The sequence below is a fragment of the Gallinula chloropus genome (genome assembly GCF_964237585.1).
Source record: "Gallinula chloropus genome assembly, chromosome: 2".
Classification (NCBI taxonomy): domain Eukaryota; kingdom Metazoa; phylum Chordata; class Aves; order Gruiformes; family Rallidae; genus Gallinula; species Gallinula chloropus.
In genome coordinates this window covers 77,690,674-77,707,928 of record NC_140086.1, presented here as the reverse complement: position 1 = coordinate 77,707,928, position 17,255 = coordinate 77,690,674, and the positions used below count along the sequence as shown (strand labels likewise).

The following is a 17,255-nucleotide window of genomic DNA, read 5'->3' as shown; positions in this document are numbered from 1 at the left end:
TGACAGAGCCCTGGGACAGGCTGCCCAGGGAGGTGGTGGAGTCTCCTTCTCTGGAGATATTCAAGACCCGTCTGGATGCCTATCTGAGTGATATGTCCTAGGGAGCTGCTTTGGCAGGGGGGTTGGACCTGATGATCTCTTGAGGTCCCTTCCAACCCCTACAATTCTATCATTCTATGATAATCAGAGTAAATGAGTATACTATTGAAGCTGAGATAGCAGTCAGTTGGATTCATTCTAATTGGTCTGTATCTCCTCAAGTTCAGCTTTCAGAATACCTGTGGTATTCCTCCATAGGCATTGTGCAGAGTAGCATATTATCGATATGTTTTGCCAGGAATAATTGTTAATAGAGTCTTTATAGCTGTCTTTCTCACAGCAGCCTATCTTGTAACACATGCCTGTCTCCTGCTTCTCTTGGTCTTCCTGATCCTTTTCTGCAAAGTATTACTCAGTAGGTGGTTTTAATAATCTCCTTCCTGTGTTTAATATTATCCTCTTGCCTTTAGTGAATTCCATCTTCCTAAATAAAGATAACTGAATTCTAAGCCAGTCCTCAGGCTTTTTTCAGCCCCTGTTCCTTTCCCTTTCACCAGCTATGCTACTAACTGTGACACTGAATGGATAGAAGGTCCAGGTTAGAAGATCATCTACAGAATTTACTTCATACATTTTCTACAGAATTAATTCAATACACGGTTCTGTTTCAATGATAAACCTTTGGTAACTGTTCTGAGTAGCACCATCCAAACATCTTTCATCCTTTTCACAGGAGTTCCTGTTAGCTTTCTCATGAGAGTGTTAACGTGAGACTACTCTTGTAGGCTTCACTGGTGTCAAGACAAGTGAGATCAACAAGCTTTCATCCATGAGACCTTTTGCTGCAGGTTGTTTTCTTTAAACCGCAAAGTGTACAAATAGACCATATTTTACTGCTGTATTTGCATTTTAATAGGTGCAAAGCACCAACAGGTTACAAAAAAAAACCCCTAACAACCCTCTTGAAGCATTATAAGGGACCTCATGTCGTGGGACCGGTCATGCTTTTGAATAGTCTGCTCTTCATTTCTGAGTTCTTTCTGCATTGTTCCTCAGTCTTGCAGGCTTGTATGTCTGCAAGGATAAAGGCTAACATCGTGAGAGTAAACTGCAGTTGCTCTAGCAGTGCATTCCTCCCAGGGACATAATTTTATGCCTACTTTTCTTCCAAATTACAAAATGTTTGAAAAGTAGCAGTGAGTTTTAATTGCCACGACGAAAGAGGTGTTTGAGATAGCTAAAACATGTATTAATTTAAAATCTTAATGTACTAGTGGCTTGTGCTGAAGAAAGATTTGGGGTTTAAAGGTATATGCAGCTACATAGTAGAATGTGGTTGTAGCAATGTATAGAAATCATGTCTGTTCTATCAATAAACACGTTTATTTCCTGTGTATTTGCTAATCTTTCCACTTGCATATTGCTGCTGCTTTCATGTATCAGAATGTGCTCATACCAGAAAGAATGTGGTCTAGTATGGTCTTTATGTTGGAAAAATTCTGTTTAAAAATTTTACTCTGAGAGAAGAGACTAAATGTGCTTCTGCACACATGAAGACACACATGCATTATATTTAAATATTTATTCCATTATGAATAGTAGCCTTTTTAGCTGGAGAGCAGCAAAGGGACTGTACATACCATCCAGTGTATTTTAGCAACTCTATTGAAATACATGTATTTTTAAATGGTCATCTTCTGTTGATATGCAGTCGTCTGATGGCTTTGTACTGCTTGGTTTTGCATTTGCTTTGGGTAGGGAGGTTGGACTAGACAAACTCCAGATGTCCTTCCCAGTCTCGTTTATTCTGATTCTAGATGTAATTATTAAATTTACTTGGTATTAGTACATTTTTTTCATGTGGACCTAAACCCAAATATGTCTATGAATTATAAGGAGAGCATTATTGGACTCAGTCTCTGAAAGGAAAAATAATTCCAGGACAAAGAGAACTTGAACATAAATGACAGATTTATCTACTTTAATTTGTTTTCAGAAGAGGATTTCATGGCTCGGGAGTGGGCCATGTTCCAAGATATTCTCCAGGATGTTTACTTTTAATATTGAAATAAATATGTACCGAGGATATATTTCGGACATTTTCAAATATAAGAATAGGCTTGTCAATAAATCTGGAAGCCAAATATCCAATAGAATATCACATAATTGCTAAGAGCGTGCTTTAAATTAATGATTTTTAAAGAGTCTTTACTGTATAGTTTGTCTGCTATAAATTTCATCCAACAGGCCTGCAAATATTTTTATATTGCTGATTGCATTAGATATGGAGCTCATGTTTAAAGAAATGTGTGGCTGCACCATATTGCTATTAACTGTATCTCATTCAAACGCTGATATGCCAAGACTTAATATTCTCTTCCTTCCGTTATTTTTTGCACAAAGGTTTCATTTATCTGAGTGGATTTTTTTTTTTGAGAAGTAAGGCTATGATATTTACAATCCATTGAGTTTAGTGATGCCATTTAAATAGAGTATTTAGCATAATTGTCAAAGGGAAGACCAGTGCCATTTGCTAGTGCATTGCATCAGATCCATCACTGTCCTCCAGCTGCTTTACACTGGATTTGATTCATAGGCAGGAATTTTAATTGGGTGTTTCTGCTAAGTCAAATAAGCTGGGAACCAGCTTGTGCTGCAGACACACCATGGCTAACGGGAGCAAAATCTTTAATTTTCTCACATAGTGAAGACTAATGTTTGCTTGAGACAGTGATAAATGAAGCCTTACCGCGCTGCTCCTGCTCGGCTTTATGAGAGCAAGATCATGCCAAAAAAATGTGGTTTCTTTTTTGACAATTATAAATATTTCTTGTGGCAGTTTATTTTCTTGTTTTGCCAGATTATTATTGGATTTTGTTATGGGCTTGGACTTTGTGTGATAGTGGGGTCATGCTTTAAGAGTCTGAGATTGGAGTAGGGAGTCAGGGGAGAGGTAGGAGTTAGGAGCCTGGCTCAGGGTTAGTGGTCAGAGTTAATGTAAAGGCTGAACAAATGTGGTCTCACAGTTGATATCCCATCACCTGAATCATAGCCTCCAGCTCCTGCCTACACAAGTACTGAAGCACAAAGACCGTGCCATACCCCAAACCCCTGCCACATTCCCCTGTCCTGCTTCTCTTCTGCCCTCGTGGTGGCTGCCTGCACAGGCACTCTGTTGTCTCACAATGCCTGCTTGCTGCCCTGGCCAGTCAGCTTCTGCCAGCATGCTGTCCTCATAGCTGACTGCATAGCTCTTGCCTGTTGCCCCCACCTCAGCTTCAATGGCTTGGTTCTCACCATGGGCCTCTCCTCACCTCCCAGGCACAGGCGCCTGAGAGCTGGACTCAGGGGCAGGGGCAAAAAGGAGGGGGTTGGGCTTACGTTTTGAGCTTCTGTGTGGAGTTAGGGAGAGGGGCTTGAACTTGGCTTTCAGGAAAAGGGATTAGGCATTGGAGTCTGAGAGGGGCTTTGGGTGAGGCTTGGGGACTCTGCAAAGGGTTTGTGGTAAGCCAGGGTTAGGAGCAGCAATTCAAGGAAAGCAACCAGGGTGAGGGTTTAGGGTGGGGATAAGATAAAGGATTAGAGTTTTGGTCTTTGGCTTTCTGATGGGGCTTGATGTTAGGGATTAGAGAGGGGTACTGGGGTAAGGGTTAGGGGTCAGATTATGAGGGTTTAGGGTTAGTGGCCAGAGGTAGAGGAAGGGCATAAAAAAAATGTGGTCTTGCATTTGCTGTACTGACTAGATGACCATCGCTTTAACTGACAAGTAACAGCAAAAAAAATGTAATCATGAGTCAGTAGCATGTCCTGGCCATCTCCTGGGCTGTGTTAGGAGTGTTATCAGCAGATTAATGGAGGTGATTATTCCCCTCTGCTCAGCACTGCTGAGGCTACACATGGGGTAATTGGGCAAGTTGTGGGCTTCCCAGTACAAGAAAGACACAGATATAATGGAGAAAGTTCAATGAAGGGTCTCAAGGATGAAGGGTTGCAGCATCTCTCGTGTGAGAAGAGTCTGAGAGGGCTGTGTCTGTTCAGCCTAGAGAAGAAGAGTCTCAGGGGAATCTTATTCTTGTGTCTAAATGCTTGATGGGAGCATGTAAAGAGATCAGAGCCATACATATGGTGACGCCCAGTGTGAGGACAAGGGGTCCTGGGCACAGACTGAAGCTCAGGAAATTCCATCTGAATATAAGAAAACACCAAGCTGTCCCTACATTAAGCAGAGGGCTTGGACTAGATGATCTCTAGAGGATCCTGACAACCTCAGGTGTTCTCAGATTTATAAGGAAATTATTTGCATCAATTTTTGTTGCATTTTTGTTACCAGAAATATCAAGGTCTATAGTCAAGCCAGACTAAGCTAGGCATCTCATTCTTGCGTGGTTGCACCTCAGTTTTATACACATAGCCCTTTGGGGAACATAAGCAGAGATGGACTAGTCTTTCTAACATAGAGAACTTAGTCTTTTAAGTAATCCTGAATGACCCTGTTAGTTTATATATGCTGTCCTTCCATTTTATTCAGGACACAGGGTCTGGGTTCACTTTGCAAAATCCTGAGAAGTCCCAAGAAAGGAAAAAAAACCTCCTAGTCCCAAATTTACAGATTTTGTGGCATAAGGCAGTATATCAGCTCTGTGTACCAAAAGAATGTGCAGTGGTGGTGTTCAGAGTTCACCTGCTGTTTGGTAGATCTAATGGGCAACATGAGGAAAATAAATTGCCTCATTACTTACTCCTCTCAGGAGAAAAGTTACAGGATGTCTTAGATTTTGTGCTACTCAGGGTGCTCTTAAAGTGATATGTTTTATACATTATTTGGATTTCATAACTCAGGATTATTCTAGCAAATAATCAGAGTGCTAATTTTAATTAGAGGAAAATGCATACTATTAGCATGAGTCATATATTTGTGTGCAGAATTTTTCAAGGTGACACAACAGTTTCTCTTAAGAAGGGAACATGATATTCTGCAAGTTTAATTTTTCATTTGCAGTGGAGCAGTCTATCAAGAAGTAGCTTACATTTGGGAATATTGTCCTCTGTATCTCCTGTGGTTAGGAGGTCTATCTTGTATCTGACCTCTCACCTGCTCTGTCTGACTGAGAGCATTTTTTTTCTGCTTTGCTTTTTTGTTGTTGTTGTTAACATTTTTCTAGCACTTCAAACTTCATCTCCCATCCTTCCCCTGCAATGCAGAGTGTAGTTTATATTCTGCCATGTCACAGGGAAGTAGCAGAGCTGCTGATTACAAATAAAATTTTCCCTCTTGACTCCACCCTAGTCTTTCAGAGAACTCTGATCATTACAATATGGAGCCAGGGAGCCAGCTGGTGTCTGGCAGATCCTTTCTTTCCCCAAGTCTGGAGAGAGGAGAAGACTTTTGAAAGACCTGCTCAGTTCTTCCCCTCTTTTTAGGAGAAGCAGAGATTAGCCAACATTGCAGAGGTCTGAGAAAAGTGAACTTGAAGGGTCTAAGATGTTATGGGCTTTGCCTTAAGCAGACCTCCTCTGTCCATCTTGATCTCCAAGAAGGGGATCAAGTTTGGTCTATCAAGTCAAGTATTTGAGTTCTCTGACTCTTACCATGTGGGCAACTGCATCCCCATGGAGGTAAGAGAAGGAACTTCAGTGAGTGGGCAGTCTTGAGAATCCTTCCTCTGTGTGAATAGATGGGTAGATGAGGTACTTAGGGATATGGTTTAGCATGGGACAGTGATGGTTGGACTCGATCTTAAAGGTCTTTTCCAACCTTGTTATTCTGTGTGTCACTCAGATGTAGGTGAGCACCAGTGACTCGGGTTAAAAAAGCAGTAATTTAGTGACACCAAGCATGCTCAGATGGATATCTGGGGGCAAGGTTTCTTTGAGGGCCACTAGAGAAAAGATTTGATCAGCTACTAGCCCGAAGATGCCACCTGGAGCTGTTACCTTGAAAGGAACAGCAAGTAGCATAACTCAAAAAAAAGTCCCATTCTGAACCCTTCAACTCCTACCTCCTTAGGAATCACAAACAGAAATATGCTGTAGTAGATCTGTACTCTGATGGAGGAGTCAGCACCAGGATTCCCAATTTCTTTAAATACCAACGAGCTCTACGGCAAAGAGCAGAGGAAGTTTTTTATGAGAAATGTAAAAATTAGTCATGTTGTAGTCAAATCAAAACATGTTATACATTAGTTAAGGAGGGTTATTGGATGCTGTTTTGCCCTTGCCATGAGAACACAAAGCTTAATTTCACTCTGCACCGTATCCTTGCTTACACACCTACTGTATTCAGGCCTTAAGCTGTAGTAGCTCCAGGTGAATGAAAATATAGAACTCTAGTATTGTTTGCTCTTTTTCAGGCGTCTGTGGTGCTAAGAACACAATGAGAACAGGAATTAAACTGAGTCAGAACATTAGTATTATCTGCAAAATTAATTGACCTCTAAAAGATACGAAGTAAAACAGACCCCCTGTCCACTTTTCTGCATGACCAGTGGGAGAGACTGCTAATAAATGTACCTATAGCTTCATTAGTACAGCCACTCATTATATGGTCTATTTTAGTTACACTGATGTGTTAGCAGGTCAACTGATAGACACCATACCTTGCCTTCATGAGATCTTTACTAACAACTCCAAATTGCAGAAAAAAAGCAAATACTGTTGTATACTCTTATCTTTTCATGGATAAATTGTCTTTGAAGTTTTTAAAAATATTTTTAAACAGCATTTTTTTTTCTGTTGCTGTTGTTTTACTTGTTCTTTTCCTTTTCCCTTCTGTCTATCTCCCAAACATTGACATTCGTGAAGTTAAGTGTATGGGTTCACTGAGCCTGAGATACTAACCAGGATTTTGTTACTAAGTATAAGTTATTTTCTTGTATAGAGCACAGTAAAGCAATGGGAAATACTGATCTGTATCCTCAGTATTGTGGTTTCACCATCGTGCACAGATTAATTAACTGTTCCACGTTGGTGATGACTTAAGAAATGTTTGAATATTGCAGTAATTAAGGAATGTATGAACATTGCAGTATGACTTGGATTGGTTTTGATATTTATTGGAAGAGTTGTTTTCGAAAGACACTTATCACTTTACAAATATTTCTATTCTACGTTTACATCTATACATCTTATTGTTGATAACAATATATCGTGAGGATCCATTTTAGTTTTACTTCTCTTTTAACATCTCTAAACGTAAGAATTTTTGCACGTTTCACCATCACATTGTTGTAACTGGGTATAAGGGCATGCAGAAAGAATCAGTCCTTCAGACCATACAGTGGGGACAAACTTGTTCAGGAGTATCAGGCAATATTATAACACGAGTGAAGAAGAAGAAAAATAGTAGCAAATAAATATCAATTGCTTCATGGATGGTTAAAGCAGGATAATGTCTGGTTTCAATTCACCCTGGCTACATCAGTCTCCTGTCAGAATCTTGTTCTGTTTTGAACACTAAGTAAAAACCAAAGTAAAAGAAAAGGAAAGCTCCTTCTTTAAGAATCCAATTTAATACCTTTCAATGCTGGTAGACAGGCTCATTAATTTCAGTGGGTGTTGGATCAGGACATAGGTCTTGAAGCCTAAACTTATTTTTCCAAAAATAGATTATATTTTATTTCTTCATTATGGCCTAATTTAAAGTCCCTTGAATCAGACTATTAACAAAATATTATTCTATCTCGGAAAATAATACACAATAAAACTGAAATTCTACTCAACAGTCACATAGCACTTTACCTCTTCAAAGCACTTTAGAAACACTGATTAATTATAACATTAATTAAATGACTATATTTTTTAAAATTCAGCCTTCCAAAAGCTCTTTTCTCTGCAGGGAGCAAGGAACAGGATAGCAAGGGACTAAAACCAGCTCCAGTAATCAGAAAACTTAGCCTGCAGCAATTATACTGAGGAATCACTTCCCTCTGCAGAATCTTTTTTACCTTGGGCTGGTGGGAAGACGAAAAGGGAAGATGACAGAGCAGTCTAAATGAGAAATAAATCTGTTCATGTGTAAAGGAGCTGATTAATTATATTTGGACTACCTGTGTCCATAGGTAGGCTGACGACTCCTTTCCATGCCTTTTCCAATTTGTATACCTCACAGGAAATGTAAATAAAATGAAGTACAAAGGAAATTATGTGAGTGATTGCCCATGAGGACTCCAACCGTTCACGCACAAGATCAAATTCCTTGGATCCAAGAACAATAAAGCCTGGATATGTCTTTTTTGTTCCCAGCCAACCTATCAAAGCTCAGACTGCAAAGAGGACAGCCAGAGCCACCCAAATACTTTTTTTTTTCTGGCTAGGGGAGAGGGAACAATGTAAGAGCAGTAATATCTATGGTTTGTGGCACTTTACCTTAAAAATGCTGCTGCTTTTGCTGCTGAGGATGGTGAATAGAAGCTTATTGATGGAGATTTTCCTCCTCCCATGGATTGGTGTATCAGATCAACACATAATTAGGCAGATCAAACTGGACTTGAACTGGCTCACTTTTATAGTCCCAATGTGGGTGAGACTATGCTTATACTTCTTCCCAAATTCATCTTCCAAAACCAGGCTGCAAGTCAGAGGATGCACCCTAAGTTGGTTGGTTTGCCTCTCCAGCATGAGAGAGGGGATAGGAACTGCTCAGCTGAAATGTGGATTAACATCCAAAGTAGAAGCTCTCCACTATGCTGTGTGAGAGGTGCTGTTCAGAAACAGGAACTCCATTTGGCCATGGTACATGTAAAGCCATTTCTGTGCCACTTTTCTGGTGATTCTGCTCCAAACATCTACTGCCCCATGGAAAGCTAGTTTCTTCTGTGGCAGTATTCATCCCATGAGAACTGCCAGAAAGACAACAGCAAAGGTGAGAGAGGCAGAGATGTGCAGCAGGGTTACAATACACTGCTCTAGTTTTGGCATTAGCGCCGATGGAGCCAGCTGAAGTGCTTCTTGACTCAAAGTGTAGACATGGATTTAGCCTTCAAAGTACATGTTGGGACAGATAACGCTGTATGAATTAGCAGTTTATGGCCAGCTAAAGAGCCTGGAAGTTCTTTAATCTCTAGGTCTTGAGACAGATGCTAATGTAAACTCTGAGTATCTGCAGTCTTGAGATGTGAGAGAAATGCACAATATGAAGGTGTTCAATTGAGATAGGAGTAAAATCAGTATGAGAGGTAACAACAGCAGATTAAATAGATAGTTGTCTGTGGAATTGGGATACACAGAACAGACAAGAGTAGTACAATAGCAATAGCTCTTAAATACACTGGTATCTTCAAGTCTAAAATGTATGCTTGTAAGCCAGCTAAAATTTCCTTTACTGAAGAACATTAAAAAGCAGGAGCTGGGAAGGTCATCATGGGCATGTGACAAAAACAGGATGAAACTGAGCATTAAACTGAAGGTGCTTACACCAATAGGAGAGAATGGGAAAGCTTGGCAGGTAAGGCAGAGCCAGAGATACATGCTTAAACACCGGATATGCAAGAGGTGGAGAAGGAACATGAAAGCCCAGCAGTTAAGACCCAAATAGCTGAGGGAGTACACCTCAAGAAAGAAAAAGTACCCATCATGTAACAGAGGGGAGAGGAGGCAGGTCTGAGAAGGTGAGTTGAAAGTAAGAAAAATGATCGGCCAGAAGAAGGCAGGAAATATGTGAAATGGAAAAGTTACATTTCTAGAAGCAGAGAAGCTGAAAGAGGAAGGTGGCTGGGTTAAAATGTGTCTAGAGAAAAGAAAGTCTGGAAGAATTCACGGATCTGAGAAAGCAGTGATTGCATCGCACCCGGTTGTGACTTCCCATGGCATCTTCAGGGTGAAAATACCAAAATGCTTCTCTCTTGTCTTTGTCCAGTGCTGCTCGCGACTGTGCATAGTGCTCTTCCACCCCTGTTATGTCTGTGCCCTTGTCATTCCCATCATGCCATACCTTTCTCTTGCAAAACACAGAACCTGCATCTTTCATGTTTAAAAAAAAAATAACAGTAAAAGCTTCTATATTGGTTGTCCTTTTTGATTCTTTTACAAGTCAATCTCAATTGACATTGCCAACACAGATACTGGTGGCTCAGATACTTTCATCACTCTATGAAAGTTTGAGGGTTTCTTCCCTGAAACTGTAAAAGACGACTGTTCCTGCTCCCTGTAGGGCTTTATATGCTGCACTAACCGTGGCTGAATTTATTCTTGATAAAAAAGATTTTTAAAAAAGAAAACCAGTGAATGGCACATAGCATACAATGCATCAGGGAAGATACTGTTCCTCTTTGTCCTTGTCCGCACCAAATAGCAATCTTATATCTTGAAATCTTGCTGCCTGTCATCAGAGGTGGTGGGAAAGTGAAAAGGGTGTATCATTCTTCTGAGGGGACGAGGGAATCTGAGGCTTCCACATGATCTTTTGTTCTGTCTCACCAGCGATGAGCAAGTGCACCTGGGTGCTTGGGGTCACAGGAGGGCATGTGTGTGTAACAGCTTTTATTCTGTCTTTTCTAAAATAATTTATTTCCACAGAGCCGTAAAGTTTAAGTTCAAATAAGCCTGTAAAGAAGGTGAAATCCAGCATTGTTCTTTAGCTCAAAGCACTCATTATTCCAACTTAATTGTCAGGCTAGGCTTAATGTGAAGCAGCTAAAGCAGCAGCTCCAGCTCACAAGTTTTGAGGTGCTTACTCAAAGCAGTCTAAGTTAACTAATCACTCATTCCCTTACAAGTGATTGAGCTGAGGTGATAAATTTTTTTTATAGGGATAATTGCAATACTGTAGACAATTAACATGTAGTGAAATATCTTCATATGCATTTACTCTGAAGTGCCAGAGATTACAAAAGTTTGTGCACACCCCCAACATAAAAAATAAAAGGACTTGGGTACCTAAAAACATTTTTGGCCAAACATTGAGATTCGGGTGTCTAAGGATAAGCATTGAAGACCATAGGGTATCCTATGTTTTTTCCATCTGCTTTTCCAGAAGACTGTGTATCTTCTGTAGGTCTGCTAACTGTGCAGGTATCTCAGGTATCTGAGGGAATTTAGAAGTTTTTTAGTCCCCTGTGTTTGGACACAAGATGCCCCATACATCCCTGTAAGTCTTTTAGTCTTTCCTTTCATACCTAAATCCCAAACTGATCCAAAATCCTCAGTTCTCTGACACTTTCTAGAAGTGGTGAGGCCGATGCATTTTTTGGGCACGTGCTTTTCAGTCCTACCACTCAGGGTTTTTTTCCACTTTCCTCTTCCAATGCTACTTCATGCATAGTGGTCTAAGGAACAAGAAACCAGAAACCAATCTGTTGTGATGAGCAGCATCACAGACCATTAGCTAGCACTGGCCAGGCAATGTGGGCTTGACATTACCTACTGCCTTTGAGTTTCATAAATCCCCTATGTCAGCAGCTTACATTGTGTCGAACCAGAAGTCACCAGACAGAGGGAAGGGAGAGTTGCTGCATACCAACCCTTGTGACATACAGTTCTTTCCCATGCACTGTGCACTGCAGTCAGCGATGCTACAGACTATATGTTACAGAGTGGGGTCAACAGCAAAGTAGTTGGCTGAGTGGCTGCAGTGAAAAGCCTGTCCGGAGGCAGTCATGTCATTCAGTGCTGAGTGAGAGGGCATTAAACTTTGTGATGGCAAATGACCCTTATTTCAGTTTGTCCTGCTATGTCTTCCGAAATGGGGGTTCTCATCTATAAACCAACATTGCCACATCAGATTTCTTCTTGGTCTTGACTCACCTACGTCTTTCCTGGTGCTCCCCCAAAGACTGAGGAGTAATCAGGGACAAATCTCTCTCAACTTCAGTACTGCAGCCTTTCTTGCATTCAAAAATACAGCTTTGTCTCCTTGCATCCACGGCCTTTGCTGCTGACCCAACAGCTCTGGCATTACCCTGCTTCATCTTCTTGGGTTTGCTGCCTCCTCTTTCCCACAAAAAGTGACCCAGTCTGACAGCATTTCGTACCTCAACCTATTTTTCCTTTAAAATTCAGGGTAGTTTTTCCAGCTCCAGTGTTTCAGTGGCAGAAGGAAACCTTCCTATGGAAACTATCAAACCTTAACCCTCTTAAATCATATGGGGTTCACTGCTACTCTGATGCCTACAAAATATCTTTTTGCTTAGGCAGTCTGAGTCCAGAGTTTGCTACCGATTCACACAGATTCACGTATGGTACTAAGGTGGGAAGGGGTTGGGGGGGAGGAGGCGGGTTGTAGGCTCTTACACCTCCTCTTGCACCTCAGTAAGTACTAGAAGATTTCCAGTGTTCAGAAGAGGGACAGGGTTCCTCTGGAACAGACAGACCTGTCAGCACAGTGTAGCACCTGAAAGGGGCACTTTCAGGTGCTACACTGCTGCCAGTGTGAATATCAGTTACACCTTAAAACAAGGGTATCTCACAAGAGAAAGTGTGGTGCACAAACAAACTATTTATCAGATGCAGTGGTGGTATTTCTGCCACTGCTACCATGTGATGAATGCACACTAATTTATTAGGCTATCAGTTGAATACACTGACTCATGATCAAAATTTGTTCCATCTGAATTAAGTAGACAGTTTTGGCATATTTATTAAGTAATGATTGAAAGTGATAATAAAAGCTCTCCCTGCAATACCACTTCCATGAAGATGGTGAAATGCTAAAGCTGAATGGTACTAAAGACACAAGGATGATGAAAAACTGCAAAACCCCAACAGGTCCATAAATGTAAGTGGGGTGCACATGTTAGAACAAAGAGAACAGAATTCACGTTCATTGTGAGGTAACAGACACCAGTAGTTCTGGAATAGGGATCTGTAGCACTGCAGCAAAGTATGGTGGCATTTTGCTGGTTGTATCTTATCTAGCTAGACAATGTGAATTACATGGTATCTTTGGGGGTGCGGGGGGGGGGAAGTAATGTGTTACTATTACTAGAGGAAGCCCTACCTGTAGGACAGGGTTTGTAGTTGGAATTAAAACCTGTTTAAGATTTCTTGTGTTTTCAGTCGGTTAATTTTCCTCTGGTTCTCTCAAACTAGGAACCATGTCAAAACTACTTAATAAATGTGCCAATGTGTCAGAGTCATTTTTCAGAGATGAGTGAAAATGGAAATGAAGTCAATGGGGTTACATCAGCAGTGAGTTTGGCTCAAGGCAATGGTAGGGAAGTATTTCCAGAAGTGGAACCTTATCTGTGATGATTTTGCTCTTGTTAAATCTACCAGAAGAATAGTTTGCTCTACGGTTTTGCTCTGAAGGCAGAATCTTTCTTAAGACAGCTATTAGTTTGATCCCACAAAGGGAAAAGTCTCCTGAGTTAAGCAAGGGAGGCAGGTACTGAGGTGTTAATGAGACTTTATCAGGCAAAGGAAGAAATGTTAAGTCTATGTTGTTGAAATGCTTAGTAAGCAAATGTTATCATATTGCAAAGAATTAGTCTATGGTGATAGATGAATCCTGATCTCAATAAAAAAGTGATGGAAGACTTAGAAAAATAAATTTTAAACACAGGAAAATGCATCCCAAACACCTACAAGACAATCCCTTTCCTGTGATGCTGCCCACAAATTGTGACTATGTAATGTCTTTCTTAATTTATGAGTGAAATTGAACCAAAAAACAGGATTTTTCCTTGTCAAGCTGGTGGTTATGTTTAATCATATTATGTAAATCCTCTCTAAAAGCATCAAATCAGTTTTGGGTCTTACAATGTGTAATATTGCTCAAATAAAAAAATCAGCTTATTTGTGGATTGAAGCAGTATGAACCCTAATGAAAATTAACAATGCTATGTATCTTATTATCATTACCATGCACATACTCCTCTCTTCCCAGAACCCTCATCAGTTCTCACTTCTTCACTTCAAGGAGGCTTCTTGAGCTATAAGCTGAATTCCCCACCCTTCCTACTAGTAGTGCTAGATAAAACTGCTGACAATACAAGACTAGTTTCCGTTATATTATAAGTTTCAGTCTGCTTCCAGAAGAGGTTCTTAACATTGAAAAATTCATTCTAAATGCAAACACTCTGCAGCTTGTCATGCAGAAGTCAAGGATCACATGTGTTGTCAGCTGTGTCTGGCTGACATAGCAGCATCTGTGCTTTCGTTGGCATTACTCAACAGTTACACCGCTCTAAACTAGAGCAGGCTTTCTGCTATAGCTAGTGCTAGAAAACCTGACTACTCTTCATGTCTGTTGTAAAGCAGCAGGAACACAATTGGGATAAGAGAAGTTAACTGATAACTGATTCTTTTGCTGTGAATGTAGTACGGTAATTTATTAACTCAGTATAGGTACAGATTCAGAAAGCACATTTGGAATGCAAACAAGTTACTGTGGAAAGTATTCTGCAGTATAAAAGAATACTCCTTAACTTTTAACTTCCATTAAACTCTATATTAAAGCAAATTCACTGCTTTTTCAATGTAAGTCCGTATGTTTTGAATTAAGTTAAAGTAAAGACACATTTTTATGGCTAAGGCAGGGTTTTTTCTCATCCCAAATATACTTTCAAATTGGTAGTAAAGTGTTCAAAGTATGAAAACCACAGAAAATAGGTTAATAGTTCCGCTTGTTAATAGGTTTTTAAGACCATGTAAATGGTAGCTTAGATCAACCCTACAGCACAGCCACTCCCCTCTTCTTCCAGCTGATGTGCCACCTTCTTGTGGTCAGCCTCTGGAAGGAGAGTGTGAGCCGTGATGCTTGTCTGTGCAGGGCACATGTGAGCAGCGTGGTTGGAGGTGGCAGTTCTGCCTTTCACTGCACCTCGGGGACAGGCCCAGGAGAAGAAGCCTGTCTCCCCCGCAGACAGCACCTGCCCTGGCATTGTCATTCCAGGTTCTGAGAGGTGGGAGTCTCCAAACCAGATGTTAGTTTGTGCAGCTGCCACAGCTGTAGTATGTTCACTAGATTTTAGTCTACAAAATGTGCACTGTGAGTCTGCTGGCACCTTGCATCCAAAGGCTGAATTTGAAGCAATTTGTAAGAGAAAACCCAAAACCACTCAGAATACATTTTTGTTTAAATATGCAACTGATGAAGAACTGGATAGTAGTGTTAAGCTAGGATTACTACAGCCACTCCGAATAAGGGGTGCTCCACTATCCCACTGGTTACACGTTACCTCCAACAAGCCTGGTTTCCTGATTTGAAGTATCCGACACTGATTTGCACTTTCCATGCTTAAGTGTGTGCACAGCAGAAATACTAGAGCTGCTGAGCATTAACATGTCTGGAATGCTTATACCTTGTTTGACTGTTTATCTTAGTTTTCCTTCAGAGCTTTAGCTTACTGTGAGAAGCATCTTGTGTGTCTAGGCATGTGTACTGGCAAGAATAGTGTTGCCTGGAGTGTTAGGACAGTTCCAGGAAAGGACTCCACTTGGGACAGCTATCGGGATTCCTTTATACCTAGAGCCAAGGAGCAAGATCTTTGGCTTCTAATGGAATGAATGATCATTGTCATCTGGTTCCACCAGAGGACTGGTGAGACGTTCCTTTGCACTTAAAGAGAGATACCAAAGAAATGAGGGACATCATTGGTGTGTTCTGGATGTTTGTACAGGGTAAAGCAGAAAGTCTCAGTGACCTGATTGATCTACTCGTACATGCTCTTGACCAGTGGCAAGCATGAGTAAAAGCTGTAGCAAGTGATGGCTTGGTTGGATTATTTTTTTAATATACACAAGCTTAATTTACTATATGCTACAGCCTGAAGTAAGCACCATAAGTAATAAGCAAATATTAATGTGTTCATATTACATACAACAGAGATGCAGATATAAATTGCATTTCAGGCTGATCCTGAACAGTGTGTCAAGCATTTGTAGGCAGAAGAAAAGAATTTCAGTTTGCTCAAACTAACCATTTCTAAAAGAGAGAGTGATGTTAACTTCCATACTACACCTGATATGAATACTATTCCTGAAAAGCCAATAATGCAAATGGCCAATTACATGTTAAGTTCAAAGAAGTAAAGATGTTTGAGGACAAGATTTGTATCTGAATTGCAGCACACCAGTAAGATTCAAATACAGCTGTACACATTTTGTTGCTAATGCCTTTTATAAATCAGGAGCGGGTTTACATCATACAGAGTTTTTAAGATCTCATATTACCACAAAATCTCTTTGATAACCTTTAAGTTTAACATTCCAGTACAGAGAATGTACTTTTTATCTCTACTAAGAATATTCTGTTCCAAATGACTGGCTGTGTTTCTACCACAGCAGGCAAATTGTGAGAAATAAAAATAATGGAACATTTGATAGTTAAGATGTGATTTTCCTCTTACCTCTGCTTTCAGACATTGATACACACAACTGAATTTATGAATTCAGAAATAATATTTTTAATAAGTACTCATAAATACTAATTGATCAGAATTTAAGTTATCAGAAAATCTGATTAAATTATCATATCGTATACAATAATCATACCTGATTATTTCATTCATAAAATGTAATGTAGATTAGATTACTAATTATATTTATTTTTCCCAATTTTCTTGTCCTTTTCATCCTGCATGATACACTCTCATGGTGATTGCTGTATGCAAATTCCTAGCACAGCTGCACTGAAGGTGATTCGATGTTCCTTCACTGACCTCAGCAACAACTTCATCAGGCCCTCCCTCTCTCTGATCTTGTCTGCATCTTGTTGAAGGACTGAGCTGCCATTTTACCATAACAGTGACCATCTAGAACGGGTGTGAGACTTGTCATATGTCTGTGCTGGTGCAAACCCTGCCCTACATTTTTTAAATCATATATATTAAATTATTATTTTATTTTTACTTTTTTTTAAGCCCTACATGACTTTCAGGTGCAATTTTTAAATAATCTTTTTTCACTGAATCATGAAAAAGGTAATAATCAACAAAATTTCTTTTTCATGTCTTCAGTTCAATGTGACCATTAGAAAAAATCCATTGCACCTTTCGTTTTATGAGATTTTAATTTCTGGAAATTAGCATTATACAAAATAAGTCCTTATTAATTATCAGGCAGGAATAGATGTCAGAAAGGCTTGCTTTCTGGTCAGTGCTGTGCATACAATGAAGGATGCAGCGCAGTGTCAATTCTGAGTACTGAATAAGCAATGAAGTCATAGAAACCCTAATAAGCCGAGTTACATTACTACATGCAGTATAGAATTAACCTTGTTTGGTGAAACTGGTCCTTCAGAGCAGACTTCTTCACAAATAACGTTGTCATTGGCTTTGCCT

General features: G+C 40.1%; 1 protein-coding gene across 1 annotated transcript in view; it reads left to right on the top strand.

Annotated features, from left to right (window-relative positions):
- The window catches only part of CTNND2 (catenin delta 2), a gene marked incomplete at its 5' end in the record, with an annotated part of 546,420 nt that overhangs the window by 490,283 nt on the left and 38,882 nt on the right, over positions 1 to 17,255 (top strand). The window lies entirely within an intron of this gene.